General features: G+C 38.3%; 1 protein-coding gene across 1 annotated transcript in view; it reads left to right on the top strand.

The window, feature by feature from the left end:
* Positions 1-12,852: 12,852 nt before the first annotated feature.
* Positions 12,853-15,391, top strand: part of wdsub1 (WD repeat, sterile alpha motif and U-box domain containing 1) — an 87,549-nt gene continuing 85,010 nt past the window's right edge. Inside the window, exon 1 of the mRNA XM_028806428.2 lies at positions 12,853-13,025. The gene's annotated coding sequence lies outside the window, so the exon portion shown is untranslated. The remainder of the gene's footprint in view (positions 13,026-15,391) is intronic.

Genomic DNA, 15,391 nt, shown 5'->3' on the forward strand with positions numbered 1-15,391 from the left:
AAAATACTGAGAAAGTCAATCAAATTACACAATAAACACTGCCAGCTACATATATTTGTTGAACTGTGTCTTTATAAATAGAGGAACAATCCTGATCATTAGGCAGCAGACTCAAAAAATACTGATCAAAGCAGAATTATTCATGGTAAGTACTAAAGAGACTGTTACTTGTCATTATATATTCTATAATGTTAGCTTGTGCTTACATTCCTTGCTTCCTTTATGCTTTTCAGTTAGTATCTGAGTGTTTGGCATGATAACTATGCCACAAATTATATCAGACACATTGTTTAAATTAATTGACATAGCTATGATTATACAGTTTATTGTTAGCAAAATTCAATTTGCATGCCTGTTAAAGTGCAACGACAGCAACTTCCTTGCAGATAAAATGCTGGCTGCTACACTGTTGACTAGGTCACTTACTCTCTGTGCTGCTCCACAACAGGCCAAGAGTAGGGGGCTGATGATGCTTGATCCTGGGTGACAGGCGAGCTGCAGTAGGTACTAATGGTGAACCCAATAGCAAGTAAACTGTAATCACAAAGCAGGACAAAAGAAGAGACATAAGCAGGGACTATAAGTCTGCATTTTAATCGTAAAAGATCACAGCAATATATTACAACAGCTGTCTACCATTCAGAACAGCAGAAGTGATGGAACACTCTTGATTCTGAGGATGATTTTATTAGAGCTCTTAAAAAATTAAATATAATAATAGCAACAACAGCATTTACTTATATAGCACATTTTCATACAAATGGTGTAGCTCAAAGTGCTTTACAAGATGAATAAAGAAAAGTTTATGAAAACCAAAAATAAGATTAGGAAATACTAAGTAACAAAGAATAAATTAAGGTCCGATGGCTGAGAGGACAGAAAAAACTACAGATTGACTGGAGAAAAAAAATCTGCAGGGGTTCCATGGCCACAAGACCACCCAGACCGCACTGGGCGTTCTACCTAACATCAATGATCTCAATCAGGCCTCATGGTTTACAGGCTTCAAGTTAAAGAATTAGATGATGAAGGTCATGTGGACATCTGGCCTTCAATCCATCAATGTAAGGACGTCAAGGTGCCCAGATCAGGTGGTGTTGCCGCAGATGGCCACCACAGAGAAACTGGAAAAAGAACAGCAGAGAAAAGTAGGGATTAGTATGGATTTTGAAGCCATGAAGAAAATGATAATTCAATGCATATATAGTTTATCAGGGGTACACTAAAATGTAGATATTAGAAATCCTTGTTAAAATACTGGGTTTTTAGTATTTTTTTAAATGCTCCACTGTATTAACCTGGCAAATTTCTATTGGTAAGTTGTTCCTGATTTTAGGTGCATAACAGCAGAAGGCCGCCTCATCTCTTCTTTGAAGTTTAGCTCTTGGAATTATATACAGACACTCATGTCAAGATCTAAGGTTACGATTTGGAGTGTAAGGTGAAAGGCATTCTGAAATATAGGATGGAGCAGATTATTTAAGATTATGTAAACCATAAGCAGTATTTTAAAGTCAATTCTAAATGACACAGGTAACCAGTGTAGTGACATCAAAACTGGAGAGATGTGCTTAGATTTACTTTTTCTAGTTAAGATTCTGGCAGCTGCATTCTGTATTGATTGATGTCTGTCTTAGGTGGTCCTGAGAGGAGTGCGTTACAGTAATCTAGTCGACTAAAAACTAAAGTGTGAACTAATTTTTCAGCATCTTACAAAGTCATAAGAGATCTAACTTTTGCTATATTCCTTATGTGAAAAAATGCTGTCCTGGTACTCTGATTAATATGCAATATAAAATTTGGATCAGAGTCAATAATTACCCTTAAATTCTTTATCTCCGTCTTCACTTTTAAGCCTAATGGATCAATTTAATTTCTAATACCCTGACTATATCCATTTTTGTCAACCACTAAAATTTCTAACTAAGATAACAACTAAGATAACAGTCAAAAGATTTTCCTATATTCTTCTTCAAAAATGGCTTTTCATGTGATACTGTGATTCATATACTTTTCTTTGTGTGAGTCAAGAATCATTTGACCTAAACTGAACTAAGATTTCCCTGTGTACAAATGGTGTGTTGTTCACTTCAGCTCCAGCTAGGAATAAATTGGACCAGTAAGCCATCACGCAGCAGCCCATAACAGCAAACACTGTCTTTTTTTTAAAAAATTCATTTTAAAGTATCATGGTTTCACATATATCTATCTATCATAAATGATCGATTAGAGACAGAAAAAGGTTGGAGTAGCCACCCCATATACTTGTCAGAAAATACATTACAAATAAAGCAATGAGTAATCACTAGGGACTAAGTCCAATCAGAACTGACAATACCTGTACATAGAACAGGTTGGCTTTTATAGAGGGTAGCATGGAAGGAGTGTGCTTGGAGGACTGGAACTGGAAGTGATATCTTGCTAGATCTTCTTAGGAGGGTCTGGAGAAGAAGGAAGAGAGAAATAGAGAGGTAGTACACATCGCCACCCCCTGGCCCGGTGTAGAAGTACAATCACTTAAGCCCTTTGATTGCCTCCCATGCACATATATGTGACACTATTTATCATCTCTATCTATCTATCAAATGGTGGCCAGCAAGACAATGGTTTTTATTGGCTAAAACTTTTACTGAAATACAGCATATTTATTGATTATACAGAGGGAGCTAGATGAGGATAGTATTAAAGAGCATATATTCTGTTTTGAGCGGAGTACGTTCTCTCACAATCTGATTGTAAGTTCTCAATGTTCTTTCACATTAGTTTCAGACTCTTTATTTCAGAAACTCATAAAATTTTGACATACTTTATCAATACTGATATTATATAGCTGTCATTAAAGATATGGGAGGGAGCAAAGTTGTTCATGGGATACAAGTATATTGATTATTCACTAAAGGTCTTAGTGCTGTACACTTTGCATATTAAATATTGTACAATTCCGAAGAGGAAAGCAGAATTAGTTTGCTGTTGAGAGGTGGTAGTAACTTATCTTGCACTGATACCAAATACTCATTAAATGTTTAACTATTGTATTACTGTGTTTGAAGCATTTTGTAGATGTTGCCACACAACATAAAGCTGTAAAGGCATACTGCAAGTGAATATTCAATACTCTCCAACTCCTGCAAAAGTCGGGAAGTAATCAACCTGACAATCAAATAAAACAGTGGTTCTCATACTTGGGGTGTTTTAATATAAATTTAAATAGTACTTGATAAAATGAAAAACAATAGTAACAGGAAACATCACAAAAATCCTATAATAATCGCATATTTTAAATCATTCTGTATTCTGATTGGTTGCTAGATATATACATGTCCTGCCTTGACAGGTGCCTCTGAGGCTAATGATAGTTGGCTAGCCAGTTTGAATCCTTTAAATTCCAAAAGTGACTCCACTCCATTGGGGTCTTGAGCAAAGCCCTTAACCTGCAACTGCTCTGTCCTGGGTATGACATTAACCTGCGTCCAGCCCTGCAAGCAGGTCCTCCAACTTGCAGGGAAAACTTGGGCTTGGTGGCAGAATTTGCACTCTAGCCACTGTAAACAAAAAAAACCTCACACTGTTCCATTCCATCTGAACGAATGGGATACTGAGGTGTCACCTGCTGCACTCGGGTCCTAATTTGGAATCCTGGGGTGGTTCGTCGTGTGGTGAGTGCAGCAATGTGCTGTTTCAGTGCAAGCTCCCAACCTGCCTTGACAGCCACAGGTCTTACAAACACCACTGAATGTCTAAAGTAGGGTAGTCTCCTAAAACTAGCAAAAGCTGTCAAAGGGACAGCTCTGCAAAAAGACCAGCACAGAATGACAAATGCACAGTCCAAAGTCTGAAGCCTTCCTAACTGCAGCGGCACTTGCAGTTTAAACATTACATGTTGCAATCAAAAATCAATGCAAATATTATCAAAGAAAATGTACCAAATGACAGGAACCGAATAAAATGTACTCAAAACTACACCTATAGTGAATGAAATAAGGTGATGCATAAATCTTTTGTTGGAATCCACTGGACTGCCAAACTGATAGGCAGTACAACCAGGCTGAAATATATTTCTTGCCCTGTGCTAAAATTTCATCTGTGTCAGTCCAGCCTGCCAAAGAGAAGATAGCAGCTATCCCACCGTCAGATGACACTATTACATGGTACATTCGAAGCATGGCTGGAGATGCAAAGAGCTAATTAATAGCAAAAGTCAAAAACAATTCTTTCTGTCACCTGCAAATTGATGAGGCAACAGACATGTCCAATGAAGTGCAGCATCTAAAGTACATCAGGTATGTGAAAAGTGGTTAGCTTAATGAAGAATTCATTTTGTCAGCCAATGGGTGAGCACATTTTTGAGAAAGTGAAATAATGAATTTATAGTATTGGAATCTGTAGTGATGGGGCTTACCATAGCTTAATAACACGTGTACAGACAGTTGCCTCCTAAGCAATGTGGACTTATTTATCATTTATCGACAAGCTCTTGTGACAAAAAATGAGTCAGTTTGTGCTGTTATATCATCAGGATGGGTGAAACAAGTTTTGCATTTTTTCAAAATACCAAATGAGGTGATGGAGTGGAAAACTACCAACTGCTTTATTACACCAAAATGAAGTTGCTATCCTGAGGATGAATACTGAATTGCTTTTTTGAGCTTAAAGAAAAGTATGATTTTTGCTCATTAACACTCATATTTACCTGAAAACCTTAGAGATGTTAGGTGGCTGGCCCTTTTGCAGACATATTTGTTTGATGCATTGACAGACGTAGGTTTGTACTTATGGATAAAATGGACAAAGAAACTGCACCTGTGGTACTTTTGAACCATTCTCACTGCTGGATGAATTTCAGAACAAGACCATGTTAAACCTGAGCTAGAAGACATAATGTGCAGTAACTCAAAAGGGCTCCAACATTTGTTCATGAACTGGTTTCCCTTGAATGGCAAAGAGGAATATGGATGAATCCAAGATCCATTTAGAGTTAATAATTCATCCAGCACTCTGACACTTTTCTCGCCAGGAGTCTCTAATTAACCTCACGTTTGAGAAGGTCCTCAAGGTCTCCTTTGCAACTCAATCTCTTGCATGTTTTTGGATCCTCATATAAAACTGTCCAGAAGCCCAGCAAAGAAACTAATGCCATTTGTGTCTTCTTGTTAATGCAAGTCTAGATATTCTGCATTGACTTAAACAGAAACAAATATAGCTCCAGGTTGCGAGATGGTTCATCTCTGCCTTAGTAGCATCACTTCTCTTGGATCTGTCCTTCAACCATGACCATTGTCACTGAATAAGTAGGTTCTTAGTTCATAGTTTAATCACTGAGAATGTCATTTTGCTTGTAAAATCAAGTGATTTTTGCTGTAGCAGAAAATGACAAACAGATGGGGCGGCCTGATTTTTATTTTTTCTTGAACAAAATGTTTCAGAACCATTTATGTTGAGCATGCCTTCCACTGCCAAGTGTCTCTAAGAGAATATTTTTTTCATCTAGGCCTTGCTGTGCATGTTGTAAATAAGTTACAGCTTAATTAAAAAATACTTGCTTACATAAACTGCAATGTTCTGAAATTGGAAAATTAAATATGTTCATTTTACTGGTACTTTTCCTAGGAAACGCCAGGAAAGATGAGAAACATGCACTAAAATCTTGCTTGACACACTCCAGACGAGTTATTAAGGTGTTTTGAGTTTGGAATCTTTCAATATTTGACACCTGCAGTTTCAGACTAAAGACCAGTCAATATTAGACATTGTGTTTAAAGGAATCACTGGTGTCTGCCCATTTAGCATAGTGGTTCATGCTTTTGAGATACTACAGAAATCCACATATTATGCTCAATATCAGTTTATTGTACCATCCTGAATTTTGTACTACTGCTTTAAAAAAGGCACCTCTTAGCTCTACAATGTTTTTTGTGCTGTGTAAAGGACAGATGTGTTTCTAAAACTGAATGAGATGTACAACCCCAATTCCAATGAAGTTGAGACGTTGTGTAAAACGTAAATAAAAACAGAATACAGTGATTTGCAAATCCTTTTCAACCTATATTCAATTGAATACACTATAAAGACAAGATATCGAATGTTCAAACTGATGAACTTTATTGTTGTTTTGCAAATCTTTTGAATTTGATGCCTGCAACACGTTCCAAAAAAGTTGGGACAGGGGCATGTTTACCACTGTGTTATATCATCTTTCCTTTTAACAACACTCAATAAGCGTTTGGGAACTGAGGACACTAATTGTTGAAGCTGTGTAGGTGGAATTCTTTCCCATTCTTGCTTGATGTACAACTTCAGTTGCTCAACAGTCCGGGGTCTCCGTTGTCGTATTTTGTGCTTCATAATGCGCCACACATTTTCAATGGGAGACAGGTCTGGACTGCAGGCAAGCCAGTCTATTACCCGCACTCTTTTACTACGAAGCCACGCTGTTGTAACACATGCAGAATGTGGCTTCGCATTGTCCTGCTGAAATAAGCAGGGACGTCCCTGAAAAAGACGTCGCTTGGATGGCAGCATATGTTGCTCCAAAACCTGTATGTACCTTTCAGCATTAATGGTGCCTTCACAGATGTGCAAGTTACCCATGCCATGGGCACTAACACACCCCCATACCATCACAGATGCTGGCTTTTAAACTTTGCGCCGATAACAATCCGTATGGTCCTTTTCCTCTTTGGCCTGGAGGACACGACGTCCATGATTTCCAAAAACAATTTGAAATGTGGACTCGTCAGACCACAGCACACTTTTCTACTTTGCATCAGTCCATCTCAGATGAGCTCAGGCCCAGAGAAGCCGGCTGCGTTTCTGGGTGTTGTTGATATATGGCTTTCGCTTTGCATGGTAGAGTTTTAACTTGCACTTGTAGATGTAGTGACGAACTGTGTTAACTGACAATGGTTTTCTGAAGTATTCCTGAGCCCATGTGGTAATATCCTTTACAGAATGATGTCGGTTTTTAATGCAGTGCCACCTGAGGGATCAAAAGTCACGGGCATCCAGTGTTGGTATTGCCGCTTACGTGCAGAGATTTCTCCAGATTCTCTGAATCTTTTGATGATATTATGGACAGTAGATGATGAAATCCCTAGATTTCTTGCAATTGTACGTGGAGAAACGTTGTTCTTAAATTGCTAGACTATTTGCCCACGCAGTTGTTCACAAAGTGGTGAACCTCGCCCCATCCTTGCTTGTGAACGACTGAGCCTTTTGGGGATGCTCCTTTTATACCCAATCATGATTAACCTGTTAATCCAATTAACCTGTTCACCTGTGGAATGTTCAAAACAGGTGTTTTTTGGACATTCCTTAACTTTCCCAGTCTTTTGCTGCCCCTGTCCCAGCTTTTTCGGAATGCGTTGCAGGCATCAAATTCGAAATGAGTGAAGATTTGCAAAACAACAATAAAGTTTATCAGTTTGAACATTCGATATCTTGTCTTTGTATTCAATTGAATATAGGTTGAAAAGGATTTGCAAATCATTGTATTCTGTTTTTATTTACATTTTACACAACGTCCCAACTTCATTGGAATTGGGGTTGTATCTTCCAGCACCTCAGCCATTGTGAAAAGCTTAAAGTCAGACTGCCTTAAAACTAACTTGTGTCTTTAATTCCATGTGGTGGAAGATACATACAAATGGGGCTACTTCTGACTTCACTGTGCTGTGGGTGGTCTTTTATCTATTGTGCAGATACTGAGTTTCATGTTAGCACTGTGGTCCAAACAGAACTATTTATTGACTGTACACTGGCCATATTCAAATTCCTTGTTAACACAAGAGAAAAAAAAACTTTTCCTTGTCCTTTCAAAAAATGCTTGCAAAATTCTCAGAGCTTGGGGTGTGCAATATGTAACCGTTTAAAATGTTTAAGGTAAATAGGTAAAAAAAGAAACAAAAAAACAATATTAAAGATTCTGAAATTGTGTGACTGGTTTAAGGTGAAAAACTGCACTGGAATAGCAATGATGTTCTTTTTAGGAACAATAAAAATCCAACATCAGACGTCTGGCTTGCTGAAACTGTAATGTTTACCAAGAAAAGAAGATAAAAAAGTCAATGTTCGCAAAATGTGCCTCTGTTCTAAAATACCAAACCCCATAGGACGGATAAAAGTATCATCATTTAGTTGGAGGACCGGATATTTCAGTTAATTTTATCACACATTATTATATTATGTATACAATGATTATTCCTCTTCTATGTATTTTTTTTTCTAAATGTGTCCATTTAAATAGGAGGCTATTTAAATGGATGAGAATGTCGTCTACTTCTACTTGCTGAACAACACTGCATGTTGTCTCTTCTGTCACTATTAGAATTGTTAGCCGGCTCCACATTGCCTAACTGGATAATATGTAGCTTGCCTATGAAATATTACAAACAGCAAATTTAGTTACAACTACAGTCATTTATTTCTTCATGCGTGCTGTATACAGGGTGGCATTGAATCAGTCACCCTACTAATTCCAAAGCTGGCGGGCAATGCCCCCCTAATCTTGGAGCGATGCTGAAGAAAAAACTTTGAGGTGAAATTGATTTGATAAAATCCATACTAGATGAGTTTTGAGTCTATACGCTGCTACAGGCTACTCATAAAAACGGATCTGTACTTGATCTGTCAGCCTCACATGTTGTCTATGGCAACAGTGACAGCAAATTTATAACCTTACCAAAGCAGTCCCATATAACACAAATATACAAATTTAATTTATGTCCCTGAAAATAAACTGAGAACACAAAAATCTTCATTAAGGATAGAGCACATTTCACATGTATGTAAAGTTTGGAATTCTGGTTATCACTGCTTTAATTAAACTTTCATTACACTTATTTCTTATTTAATGTTACAGGTAATGTAATTCCCCTGTTGGAAAGCAATGGACAGATATTGTTAACACAAAAACAAAATAGAGAAAACAAATCACTTCATTAAGTACTGCAGACACACACTACATTTGCAGAACATAGAACAACAAAAGACGGACTCATGCCAGACGGATTATTTGCTATGTAATAAACTGCAAACACCAGCTTGTGTTTGAATCACAGTATCTGAGTGCCTTGATTTTCTCCCATATCCAGAAGACGTGTATTAGGTTGGATGGAAACTCTAAATTGACATATTGTGAGTAAATATGAGGGGGCTCTCCAATGGACTCGTGTCTCATTTGAAGTTTGCTATCATCAAATGCTGCTGCGATTGGCTCCAGCATTAAAATAAAAGCTACCTTGACACATTGCCAGCTTTTGTCGTAGAGTTTTTATTATTTACTAAAAAAGAAAAAACATGTTAATCGATGTGGTATAGAGAGATGGCCATATTAATAAATAAATAAATAATTGGCTGGCTCATTCTCTGTGGGTGGGAGTGCTCATGCAGGTACGGGGGGGTTGGTGGAGTAATTGAGGCACGATGCATCGCCACCTGAGGGTGCAGTCTGTCTCCGTTGCTTCATTGACTTCCTGCAGCATGCGATTGAGACGCTATGCCGACAGAGGCATATAAGAGAGCCAGCACAAGAAAAGGAGAAAAAAGGAATTGAAAGAAAAAAATGAAGGGAGAAATGGAGGTTAAAGGGATGGAGGCGAGCAAGCAAGTGAAAGAGAAAAAGAGTGAGAGCTGGTGGATGGGAGTGGAGCCCCAGAGAGGAGCGCGTGTGGCCAGCACTCAGGAGGGGGCTGAGGGGTCGCTCCTGTTGAATAATTATGGAGAGCAGGAGCGTCTGTAGTGCTCTAACTGCGCTCTTGCCTGGAGTAGCCAGGAAATGGCAACAGTGGGAGGACAGAGCAAGGTTTGGATTTGTAGCCTTATGAGGGACAGATGAGAACCTGGACCAGACGAGAATGGTATCTGTGCCTGCTGGTGGGCATCTCCTCAGACTGCAAGGTCTAAAAAGAGCAAGTCGAGGAGATGTCAGTTATCAAGGGGCACCAGGGCTCTGACTTTTAAGGACAGTTTCATGCCTGTGTTTTTAACTTTGTTTTTGTGGATCTTCTTTTCATTGCTTTTAACTTCCACTATGAACACTTTCTTTCATTGGATTACTTATTTATTACGACTTTTGCACTGCACTTCGGACACTATTTTGTTGATTTGCTTTGGATTTAAAATAAAAGCACTGAGTATCTTTTCACCTACCCCTTGCAATGTGTTGTGTGTGTGTGTGGTTACATTGTTGATGGTTTCAGGTTCAAGAGGCTCCCAAAAGAGAAGTGGGAGTGTGGGACTAACCCACATTGTCGCAATTGACTGTTGGAATCTGCTCAGGTATACAAAACATTTTATTGAAATGTTCAAAATGCCTGAATAGTAATTACTGACATAGCAGAATGAAGAAAAGAACAAGGAGCAGAATCACTAATTAAAAAGGGACTGCCCATTAACCACAATGCCTGGTAATAAATATAAAGCTGGTCAACAAGTGTGCCAGCAGCCACTACCGCCATCTTGGATCATGTCTGACCACCCAAGCTGTGTAGGATTCCAAAGCTACCTATTAACATAAACCCTCTTAAGGACTGGCATGTCACCATTATTACTGTGGTTAAGGAAAATGTGCATGCATTTCATAAACTGTTCTAATCTTTCAAATAAATGTCAGTGTTCCATGTTTAAAATAATAACTATCACTAGGGATTGTTTGTGAAAAATATGAACAGGCTTCTGTGGTTGAGCAATCTAAAGCAAGCGGACCATAAAACCATCAAACAGTCCAGTGTAGACTGCTTGAATTAATTTAATGGGAGGAAATTTATGAAGATTTCTAGACAAATGTTACTGAAATTTAAAAAGGAACATTTGACCAGTGTCTGCTTACTTTTACTGCGGTGGGCTAGCGCCCTGCACAGGGATTTGTTCCTGCCTTGCTCCCTGTGTTGGCTAGGATTGGCTCCAGCAGACCCCCGTGACCCTGTGTCAGGATATAGCGGGTTGGATAATGACTGACTGACTGCTTACTGTTAACTGCCAGTTATGAAAAATTATTTTGCTTAGAGAACTGTCCATTTCAATTCCATTTTACTCTTTATAATTCTTTACTTATTTCAATATATTTATTCATATTCTACAATTTGATACATTCATTTAATTTTTAATGGCATTATATACACATGACAATACAATTGAATGTCAAGTCCAGCTTAAATTCAACAAATTCAAAAACTAGTGGCCAAAATTGGCCCAGATACGCAGAGGACAAGAACCATTAAATTTCAGACTCTTACACAAAAAAATATCATGTTGTCAAACCAGCTCAGTCCAACTCAGGGTCACACATGCCCAGAGCTTATCCAGATCCTGAACAGGGTACCACTCCATCAAAGAACCCACCCACCCACACAGAGACAATTCACAGTTACATTGAGACACACACACACACATCTCTGGGGATGTGGATAGGAGAATGTGATCACTCCAGACAAATGATGCCTGGACAGAATTCAAACCCTGGAATGCTGGATCTGTAAAATGGCAGTGCTAACCATTGCACTACCTTATTTCACAAATATTAAAAATGGGCTGGAAATACTGTTTGACTGAACCTTAATGAAATGCTGATTAAGTCCCTACAGTGTCCCTTTAGTCAACACCCCATCTGAGCCTGGTTGAACTGTTTTTGTGGTGATCCTCCAAATGACCAAAACCTTTTAACAATTTCACATCAACAGTGCTCACGCCCTAAATGGTATAATTCTTTTTGACTGTTTATTTTTATAATGTAATTGTGGATTATGGATATTGTGTAAATCAGAACAATAATGAAGGTTTGGTTATGACTGCAATTCTTTTACTTAAATCCTAATACTTAGAAGTTTATTTCATCACAATCAGTGTTCATTCAGGCCACTAATGAAAACAGAATCTACAGTAGGGCAGCACAGCACAGTGACTGCCAAATGACACTAGAATACTGGATTTGAGTTCTGGAGCCATGTCAGCGACTGGTTCCTGTCTTGGGCCTTATGGTGTCAGCACAGACTCTGGCCCCTTGCAATCCTGTATTTTGTTATTTGCTCATACAAAATACAAAAATAATTTAAATTTGTAACATAAATCGTTTTCCATAAACTTACAGTTAATAATAAAAAGTGGCAAATGTCAAAATATAACTTGGTAACAATACAAAAAATGTAGTAGTGCGGTTGCTTCACTGTCCTCATTAGCCGGCAGGTGCAAGTTACAATTCTTGAATAAAATCAATGTTCCTGTAGGAAACACATATGGAAATATCCACGAAGCACCGGCCCAGACGGGGAAAAAAAGAATCGCGAATGGCATCACATTGTCAGTGCTAGCAAGTTACAAAGGAAAATACCCTTTACACGATAATTAAAAGAACCGTTCAGCATAAAGCTAAACTGAAAACATAGTTTTCATTATCAAAACAAGCCCCACTGCATTTCTCCCATTAAAACCTTTCAGTTTTCACCTCCTAAACATCAACAGAGAGCTTAATCCAAAAATGTGACATTTATGGCGGATTACTCCGCAAACCTTTCAATAAACAGCTGTTACCACGCACCCACACACCTGCGCACTGCCTCCATGCTTAACAATTTGTATTTGCAGCTCCTCCTTACTACCAGCACGCCGACTACTTCCTGCTGTAGCTATCCGCAGACTCCCGCCCATTACCTTTTTTGATTCGATTTCCGGCTGCGTATATTTATGCAGTAATTTAAAACTGATTGGGTGGTTTGTTTTTATTATCTGCCTAATTTATGTCTGCTCCTCCTCCTATAAGCAGCTCCACTCCTCATACTGTACTTCGTCCCTTATTGGCAGGGCTCTCCGCCCCAGCCTTTTATTATTTTGATAAGAAGTCCGCCCGGCTGCGCAGAAGCGTGCAGTAGGTTAATGATGATTGGGCTTCATGTTCATTGTCTGCGCAGAATTGTGACTGTTTGGTGCCGGTTAGAGATCTCACCGTCACGGGTGAGAGACTGCGACAGCAGGAAGTATACACATATTGCGCAGTAGTGTGAACAGCAGGTTTTCCAATTTTAAAAAACTATAAGGTAACCTGTATGGGTGCTTAATTGTTTTACGCTGTAATATGTTGTTCTGTATCGAGTACTTGTTGTTTCTGTTTAAAAACTAAACCACTTGTTAACTTGTTCAGCCTTGAGTTAGGAGAGGGGCGGAGCGAGGCCACGCTCCCTCAAGCGAGATGTGTTTTTTTTTTCATTCGCCCTATTAGGTGTTTTGATATTTTATAGACATGGGTTCTTAGATTACACGAAAATGAAACAAGAAATGTGTAGTTACATGTCGCGCTTCTGTAAGCAAACAGGTACATGGAACAGCCTTTTACAAACTATCGAATCGATGTGGCCTTTTTAATAAAACACCTAATGTCAGCCTCAGCCTGGTAGTTCTGTTCATTAGTTCGCTCCTTGGACGTGCCTGGAATATGGTCTTCTTGTTGTTTTCAACTACGCCGCCTCGTGGTGAAAAAAACCAAAAACACGCACACTTTTGAATCTAGCTCTGGTAATGCTTGCGTGAGAAACTGTATTTATACGTAATAGATAGCCTTTCAAACGTTGCCATTGTCGTAGCATGTATCCAGTCTTGTAACAAAAATTACTTAATTATATAAACTGCTGATTTTTTTCACTGCTTTTCATGCACATTCTTGTAAATTAAAAACTTAATCACACCAGCTGTCAATTTTCAGTCTTTCCTATATAGATGTTATTTTACATTATGTCTTATTTCCTTTAAATATATGTACTGTATTTACTTTATATTGTGACTTTTTCTTTTGTCATCGTACTGCTATATGCTGCTGCATCTTCCATATGCAGTTTGCTCAAAGCTTCAGAGGTGTGGGTTAGAATCTTTACCTGAACACATAGAATTTGTACATTCTTTCTGTATCAGTTTGGGCTTTCTTCTGGGTGGTTTGTTTCTGCCTTTTGCTTTATATGCATAGATTGTTAAGATCTGAAAGCAATTGAAATGATTTTGGAAGAAATTGCTATCCATCTATCTAATTTGAGTCTTGGGGGAAAAAATAAACCTCTGGATTGCAACTATCCAAGTTCGAACCTGCTTAATTCAGTTCAAGACACTGGTGGCACTTGAAGTTATTCTCCCAGCATCAGGTACAGAGCAGGAACCAATCTATAACAGGGTGCCAGTCTGTTGCAGCGCACCATCATGTTGCAGCCTGATATTAGGATGTGGCAGGAAAACCCATTAACATATGCGGAGAATGTTTGTAATTACGAGTTGTCTGAAGAAGGGACCTAAGCTGTCAGTTAGCCAATAAAAGGTGTCATTTTGTTTGACTTCTCATTGCATCGTATTAATGGAAATGATTGTTAAATACACAATAAAGTTGTAGATATCCATTATGAATGTGATAAATAACTGCCTGCACAGGTTTTGTCAGGGGAAATCTCACTCTTCTAATAAACAAGGGATTTATTAGAAATCAACAAACTTAACTTGGTAATAGTGAATTGTACACATAGGTATTATTTACCTTGATTTTCCAAAAGCTTTTGACATAATACTCCATGAGAAGCTAACTATGATAAACAGGAGGCATGGATGCAGATTGTGGTTTGCAGATATGTGCAGAATTGACCTTAACACATAATACTGGGTCGGCGATCTTTTTCTTGAAGTAAGTAATACACGGTGGACTGCTCTTCAAATGCATATCAGGTCTGTAATATAACGGCCTCTTAATATTTTTTAATGGAATGTTTGTATCATCATTAGGTAAATGGACAGGGTTCTATTTCTTAAACACACCCCTTCACAAAGCATTTTCCACCCCAATCTCTGCTTTTAGACCTAAATTTGTGCAGAGAACAGATTTTTAATACTTCTCTAACACCCTAAAAAAGTATCGATCAGCTCCTGATCCTCTTCCATTTCACTCTTGAACCTGAGATCCCAAAGGTAAAGGCATTGGAGAATAAGTGCCAAATTTTTGATTTTACTTTTGTTATTGCGGTGACTTTAAAGTCAAAGATAAAGAAAATTGTTAGCAATTTCATTTTATTTACCTCAGCTAACATACAGTTTCACTATGCATCTTATATGATTGCTGACTTGGCACATATTGATGAAAAAAAGTAAATTCTATGGTTATCTGTATTACATTTTTAATTTGACTGAAAAGGGAGAAAATAAAAATGAGTTTAGTTTAATCTGATGTATTATTCTGATGCCTCTGGCTACTGCCTGCATCTCTCAGCTGGTGTCACATGCAGTTGTACACTGGCTGTCCTGCTAGAAAGAAGAGTTGTTTAATAACCGGGTTTAATGTGCTCGAGAAATCACAATCTGTTTTGTGTTACAGTTAAATAAAATACAATGTAGACTCCTCTTTGGACAGTTTTGTGAAGGGCCATGTTTTTCAGGT

The sequence above is a fragment of the Erpetoichthys calabaricus genome, chromosome 8 (assembly GCF_900747795.2).
Source record: "Erpetoichthys calabaricus chromosome 8, fErpCal1.3, whole genome shotgun sequence".
NCBI lineage: Eukaryota > Metazoa > Chordata > Cladistia > Polypteriformes > Polypteridae > Erpetoichthys > Erpetoichthys calabaricus.